The sequence below is a fragment of the Mustelus asterias genome, chromosome 11 (genome assembly GCF_964213995.1).
Source record: "Mustelus asterias chromosome 11, sMusAst1.hap1.1, whole genome shotgun sequence".
In the NCBI taxonomy this organism is placed as follows: Eukaryota; Metazoa; Chordata; class Chondrichthyes; order Carcharhiniformes; family Triakidae; genus Mustelus; species Mustelus asterias.
The window spans coordinates 109,371,981-109,379,383 of record NC_135811.1 but is presented as its reverse complement, the minus strand read 5'-3'; positions in this window follow the sequence as shown (position 1 = coordinate 109,379,383).

The window sequence follows — 7,403 nt, the reverse complement described above, 5'->3', positions numbered from 1 at the left end:
GGCACTAACTGGGTATGAAGAGGCTGGCAGAGACTGCGGAGCTCAGACCTACTGCAGGGCAAAGGCAGCAGCATCCTGAACATAAAGCAACACTGCCCTCAAAAACAACCCCGTTAAAATACCCCCAGCACCCAGCGCAGCTAACACTGACAACATCAACCTGCGCACAGGCAGCAACAATCAGCGCTCCGAAAGCCCCGTCCCGTCCACACTGAGGCACCTCAGTTATTTAATGTTGTGCAGTTTTAAATCATGCAGCCTATCAGGACACGTGGGGCTGAGTTTCCTGCTGAGCAGCAGGCTGCCTGTTTGGGCCTGAGTTGCTCTGTCAGTCCAATTCTTCATTCACTCACTTTCCTACATCGACACAGAACTGTGTGTGTGTACAGATTCACACAAACCAACCGCACAGCGACACACGCAGATTCAGGAATATTGGTTTGCCCTCAGAGGGGTTTGTGTGTTTACCCTGCTTTCTGCAGCCTCGGGGCATTCCCAAAGTGCTTCCCAACCAATGAAACTTCCCTGCCTGAAATACGGGGCAGGGTTTTCCCACCCTGCGGTGAGGTGGAGGGGGGTAAAGGAGGGGCGGGGGTGGGAATGCTGCAGAGGCTGCTGGGAATTTGCCAGGCATCACGTGATCCTGGGGGGGTGGGGGGGGGGTAGTCACTGATTATGCTGTCAGGGGTTTCCCTGGGGGGTGGTGGGGCAGTCTAGAGGCTCACACCCCACCCTCAGACCCAGGCTCCTGGCAGAAACTTAACAAATAGCTCGGTCGATACAGCAGGAAGTGGGGGTGGGAGGGGAGGGGGGGGGTGAGGCGGGCAGGGTGCGGAGAGCAGGGGCCATGGGGGCTGCAGGGAACCTGGGCACCAAAGTTTAACAGTTCATTCCTGGGCATCTTCTTGAACAGGACAGGAGGGAGGGACATCCCGTAGCAGCTGATGGGAGGAGGAGGCCGGGCGGGGAGACCAACCCTGTCTGAATCATAGAAACCCTACAGTACAGAAAGAGGCCATTCGGCCCATCGAGTCTGCACCGACCACAATCCCACCCAGGCCCTACCCCCATATCCCTACATATTTTACCCACTAATCCCTCTAACCTACACATCTCAGGACACTAAGGGGCAATTTAGCATGGCCAATCAACCTAACCCGCACATCTTTGGACTGTGGGAGGAAACCGGAGCACCCGGAGGAAACCCACGCAGACACGAGGAGAATGTGCAAACTCCACACAGACAGTGACCCAAGGCGGGAATCGAACCCAGGTCCCTGGAGCTGTGAAGCAGCAGTGCTAACCACTGTGCTACCGTGCCGCCCTGGGGGATGGTCACTAGAGGGGGGAGGGGCCTCCAGCACAGGTCACTGGGGGTGGACGGGGAGTGGGGGGCGTGAGGGGGGTGGATGGGGGCGGTGGGGGTGGTTGTGGGGGTGGTGCAGCGGTTGGCGGGGTGGTGGGAAGAACAATCTCTCTAATGTCCTTCAGGGAAGGAAATCTGCCGTCCTTACCCGGTCTGGCCTACATGTGACTCCAGAGCCACAGCAATGTGGTTGACTCTCAACAGCCCTCCAAGGGCAACTAGGGGTGGGCAATAAATGCTGGACCAGCCAGCGAATAAAAAATATAAAAACATCTAATCGGTGCTGTCAGGGTCAGTAAATGTTCAGCTGCTCGCACTCACCGTGATACCGTGCAGGAATGTGGGCCTCGGAGGTGACACAAAGCCTCACAGCCTCATTGCAATCAGTCCATCCAGTCTGCAGAGGCCAGTGTGCCTCCATCACCCCTCCACACGGAGAGAGTCACAGCGTCTGCAGGTGGGACATGCCGGGGGCTACCAACAAATAACATTCCCCTCTGAGATTTACTCCTGTATGTGTATGGGCTCAGTGACCTGGAGAGTGCCGGCTCTGAACCCTGTGGACAACCTGCAGATTCCACACAGCCTGGTGGCTTATCCCCACACTAGAAGCATGAGAAATCTCAGTGTGGAAATAAAAGCTCGATACAATCGCTCGGGACCCCAATTTCCCTGTTCCCTTTGGGAATGAGGAGTTCAGCCGTAACCAGCGAGGGGGAGGAGAGGGGAGGGCATCACCCACACTCAAAGGAAGTGACAGAGTTTGGGGAGAGGCCAGCCTGGCTGCCAGGGGAGGAGGGGACTGGGCCGCTGGAGGTAGGGAGACTGGATTTGGGCCTCCAACCAGGAAGGATTCATGGAGGTAGTAACGTCAGGGCCAAGGCTGCCCCCATGTTGGGGGAAATTCATGTCGTCACTCGCTCTCTTTCCCCTGTCACTTATGGGGGCCACTGGGAAGAGGACAGGAGCCCGGAGACAAGATGCTCTTTCCACCTCCAACACAAGCCCGAGAGAGCGAGGACAGCACAGCGAAAAAAATACAGGAGTAAATGTGCAGAATCCGAAAGCCATACCCACCACCAGAGACACACGAGCCAGTTTGTTTCAATGGAGAGAGATTTCAGCACTCTGAGTTACAGAGGGATCCAGCTGTCCTGGTACAGAGGGATCTAATAGTCCTAGTGCAGACGGAACTGGCTGTCCCAATGCACAGGGATTTGGCTGTCCCGGTGCAGAGGGATCTGGTTGTCCTAATGCAGAGGGATCTGGTTGTCCTTGTGTAGAGGGATCCGGCTGTCCTGGTGCAGAGGGATCCGGCTGTCCTGGTGCAGAGGGATCCGGCTGTCCTGGTGTAGAGGGATCCGGCTGTCCTAAAGCAGAGGGATCCGGCTGTCCTGGTGCAGAGGGATCCGGCTGTCCTGGTGCAGAGGGATCCGGCTGTCCTAAAGCAGAGGGACCCGGCTGTCCTGGTGCAGAGGGATCCGGCTGTCCTGGTGCAGAAGGATCCGGCTGTCCTTGTGTAGAGGGATCCGGCTGTCCTAAAGCAGAGGGATCCGGCTGTCTTGGTGCAGAGGGAGCCGGCTGTCCTGGTGCAGAGGGTTGTATAAAGCACCAAAGAAACTGGAAGCCTTAATGAAGGCGGCAAGACTGGAAAGCCTGTCCCAGTTGAGGTCTTTCCTGGGACTCATAAACTATTTGGCAAATTTGTGCCTGACTTGGTGACAATGTTGAAATTCCTGCATTGATTGTTTGTGAAGGGCGAGGTGTGGCAGTGGGCACCGGAGTGTGAGAGGTCTTACCCAACAGCGAAGAAGACATTGAAGGAGTCCAGGCTCCCAGTCCATTTTAACCCCAAATTATCTCTACAGCTGGCCTGCGATGTGTCACTATAGAGCGTAGGAGTGGTGATATCCCATGTGATGGTGAATGGAGAAGAGAGGCCCATTGCATTTGTATCGAGGTCACTCTCGAAGGTGAAGGAGAACCACGTACACTGGGCATCAATCTCAGGGTTACCAAGTTTCGCCACTATCTGTACGGCAGGACATTTGTCTTACTGACAGACCACTGACTAAGATTTTGGGACCTCCCTCAGGGATTCCATTGGTGGCCACAGCTCGGTTGCAGAGGTGGGCGTTAATATTGTCAGACTGTTTGTGCGAAATCTGCTATCGCCAGTCGGAGCAACATATAAATGCGGATGCGTTACCTAGGCTGCCGCTGCCGTGTCACAGAGGTTCCGGATGAGGTCATCCAGATCATGTACTTTGCACAAGATGATAGGGTACCGGTTACAGCTTCTAACGTGCAACAAGCCACAGGAAGGGATCCCATATTGAGTCAAGTAGTCAACCTGGTCCACAAGGAGAGGACAAGCTGACAGAACAATCTGGAACTGAGGCAACGTTGAAGCCAGCAGTGAGAATTATCAGTGCAGGATGGTTATTTGTTGTGGGGCATTGGGTCATCATTCCTCTTTCCTTGAGGAGAAAAGCGTTGGAGCAACTGCACCAAGGGCACCCAGGGGTGGTGCGGGTGAAGGGGTGGCCTGCAGTTACGTACGGTGGCCAAAAGTCAGCATTGAGGAGAAAAGGCGAGTGTGAGTTATGTTCCAAAATCCCGAAGGCACCACCTGCGTTGCCATGGCACCCATGGGAATGGCCAAAGGGGCCTTGGGAAAGGGTCCACATAGGTTTTGCAGGGCCAGTAGAAGGTCAGATGTTGCTGGTGGCCATCGATGCGCATTCGAAGTGGCCGGAAGTGATATGTATGAAATTGACGAGCACAGAAGCGACTCTGGACAAGTTGGATGACATGTTGGCGATGTTTGGATATCCAGACGTGGTTGTAAGTGACAACGGACCACAATTCATGTCGTGGGACTTTGAGGACTGCACAGAGCTGCGTGGAATTCATCGTTTAAGGGCTGCATCCTACCAGCTGTTCCGTTTTGTTCTTTTAATGTTGGGGGAGAATGTTAAATAAGAGACAGGTGAGAATTATAACCTCAAAATTACTCTAACGCTTTATTGAAAAAGAGCAAATAATATGAAAGAAATACAAGTAACGAGTCTCGCACCCTCCTGCCCATCAGAGACCCCACGAACAACGGCTGGTCTGGAGCTCAAACGGTCCTGGCACATTCGCGATCCCGTTCCAAGGTGAAGTCCAACTTACTCAGATCGAAGCCCCCCCCTTTTCTAATGTAGCACAAAACACCATTGTGTGAGACTTGGTATAGACATACGGGCTTGGAACAATAGCAGGACAACTTAACCTGTGATAAAGGAATAGAATATAAAGGTAAGGAAGTATTGCTGCAACTATACAAGGCATTGGTGAGGCCGCACCTGGAGTATTGTGCACAGTTTTGGTCCCATTATTTGAGGAAAGATGTAGTGGCATTGGAGGCAGTTCAGAGGAGGTTCACTAGATTGATTCCAGAGATGAGGGGTTTGTCGTATGAAGAGAGATTGAACAGTTTAGGCCGATACTCTCTGGAATTTAGAAGAATGAGGGGAGATCAAATTGAGGTGTACAAGATGATAAAAGGTATGGATAAAGTAGACATGGAGCGGATGCTTCCTCTTGTGGACATTCTAGGACGAGAGGTCATAGTCTTAGGATAAGGGGCAGCAAATTTAAAACAGAGTTGAGGAGAAACTACTTCTCCCAAAGGGTTGTGAATCTATGGAATTCGCTGCCCCAAAGTGCAGTGGATGCTGGGACAATGAGTAAATTTAAGGAGGAGTTAGACAGATTTTTAATCGGTAATGGGTTGAAGGGGAATGGGGAGAAGGCAGGAAAATGGGGATGAGGAGCATATCAGCCATGATCGAATGGCCGAGCAGACTCGATGGGCCGAATGGCCTAATTCTGCTCCGATATCTTATGAACTTATTACATTGCAACTATCTTATGGTGCAAAATACAGCTGTAGCCCATCCTTAGATTCCCAGGGCACGGATATTGCTCAGTTGGCTGGTGATTATATTATCTCTTTAATTTCTATACATTCCACCCTTAGATTCAACAGTCAATGCAGCAATCCGCTCTGTACCTGTACAGCTTCCCTCCCGACAGAGACTTGTATTCACAATGCACACACTCTGCACCACAGGACAAATAAAAGAATGAACAAAAAAGGGTACAAAGTAGCAGTATAACGGGATGGAATATTGAAGTAAAAACAGTGGATGTTCCAGGTGACCATCCATTAAAAATACCCCAGCAGTGGGAGACAGTGAGGGGATTGAATTCATCCGATATCCATTCAAGTTTGCCTTCAGCAGAGGTCATTAGCTCATTCTGCCTCTCTTGACTTTGGTGTACCGAAGCTCGTGAGTTTTGTTCAATAAATGTGCGTGACTTGGTAAGTTCGATTGTTGTAGGCAGATGCGCGATTCCGTGGGCGTGCCTACATTGAATAATATTGTGCCATGGTCCAAAGAGACAATATTTAAGAATGAATTAGCACATTGGGTGATTATCAATATACGACCCGGCCCAGCTTTATCCACACAATGATTGCAATACACAGTTACATTATACAAATAACCTTCCTCTCCTCCTGCACAAGTACTATCGTTTTGAGTGAGTATTTTACTGGATGGCTTCCATCCCCCGTACAGAGTGATTGGTAACTTCGGAGGTCTTGGCCAAGTGTATCCAGAGCAGACAGTCAGACACACAAGCAGCCACATCATCTACAACATCAAGATTGGTTATTTGCAGTTTATGCAGATAGATACGTCCTGTCCCTGAACAATAATCCAAATGGCATCACCTTGTCCTGGAGCAATTATTTCCCCTTTGTGTGGGGCCTGGTTTGGGATATGTAGCCATGATGTGGAGATGCCGGCGTTGGACTGGGGTAAACATAGTAAGAAGTTTAACAACACCAGGTTAAAGTCCAACAGGTTTATTTGGTAGCAAAAGCCACACAAGCTTTCGGAGCTGCAAGCCCCTTCTTCAGGTGAGTGGGAATTCCCACTCACCTGAAGAAGGGGCTTGCAGCTCCGAAAGCTTGTGTGGCTTTTGCTACCAAATAAACCTGTTGGACTTTAACCTGGTGTTGTTAAACTTCTTATTGGGATATGTACCCACACTTTGCCACCCTTACATACAGGCGTATTCTGTTCCCGGTCTGATGTTGGAACCGAAAGGGGGCAAGTTCTTTTATCATCTTCCTCATGCGGGTTCCTCCTTTTTGTGGCCGATTATCCAGATTATATGAGGCCTGTGCTAATATGTTTAGTAAGAAGTTTAACAACACCAGGTTAAAGTCCAACAGGTTTATTTGGTAGCAAAAGCCACACAAGCTTTCGAGGCTCTGAGCCCCTTCTTCAGGTGAGTGGGAATTCTGTTCACAAACAGAACTTATAAGACACAGACTCAATTTACATGAATAATGGTTGGAATGCGAATACTTACAACTAATCCAGTCTTTAAGAAACAAAACAATGGGAGTGGAGAGAGCATCAAGACAGGCTAAAAAGATGTGTATTGTCTCCAGACAAGACAGCCAGTGAAACTCTGCAGGTCCACGCAACTGTGGGAGTTACAAATAGTGTGACATAAATTCTGATTCTAGGATCGCATGATAAAGACTCAGGAGGAAAAAAGCAGAAATATTTATGTGAAATAGTGTGACATAAACCCAATATCCCGGTTGAGGCCGTCCTTGTGTGTGCGGAACCTGGCTATCAGTTTCTGCTCTGCTCCCGAGGCATGGTACATTGGGGAAACTATGCAGACGCTGCGACAACGGATGAATGAACACCGCTCGACAATCACCAGGCAAGACTGTTCTCTTCCTGTTGGGGAGCACTTCAGCGGTCACGGGCATTCGGCCTCTGATATTCGGGTAAGCGTTCTCCAAGGCGGCCTTCGCGACACACGACAGCGCAGAGTCGCGGAGCAGAAACTGATAGCCAGGTTCCGCACACACAAGGACGGCCTCAACCGGGATATTGGGTTTATGTCACACTATTTCACATAAATATTTCTGCTTTTTTCCTCCTGAGTCTTTATCATG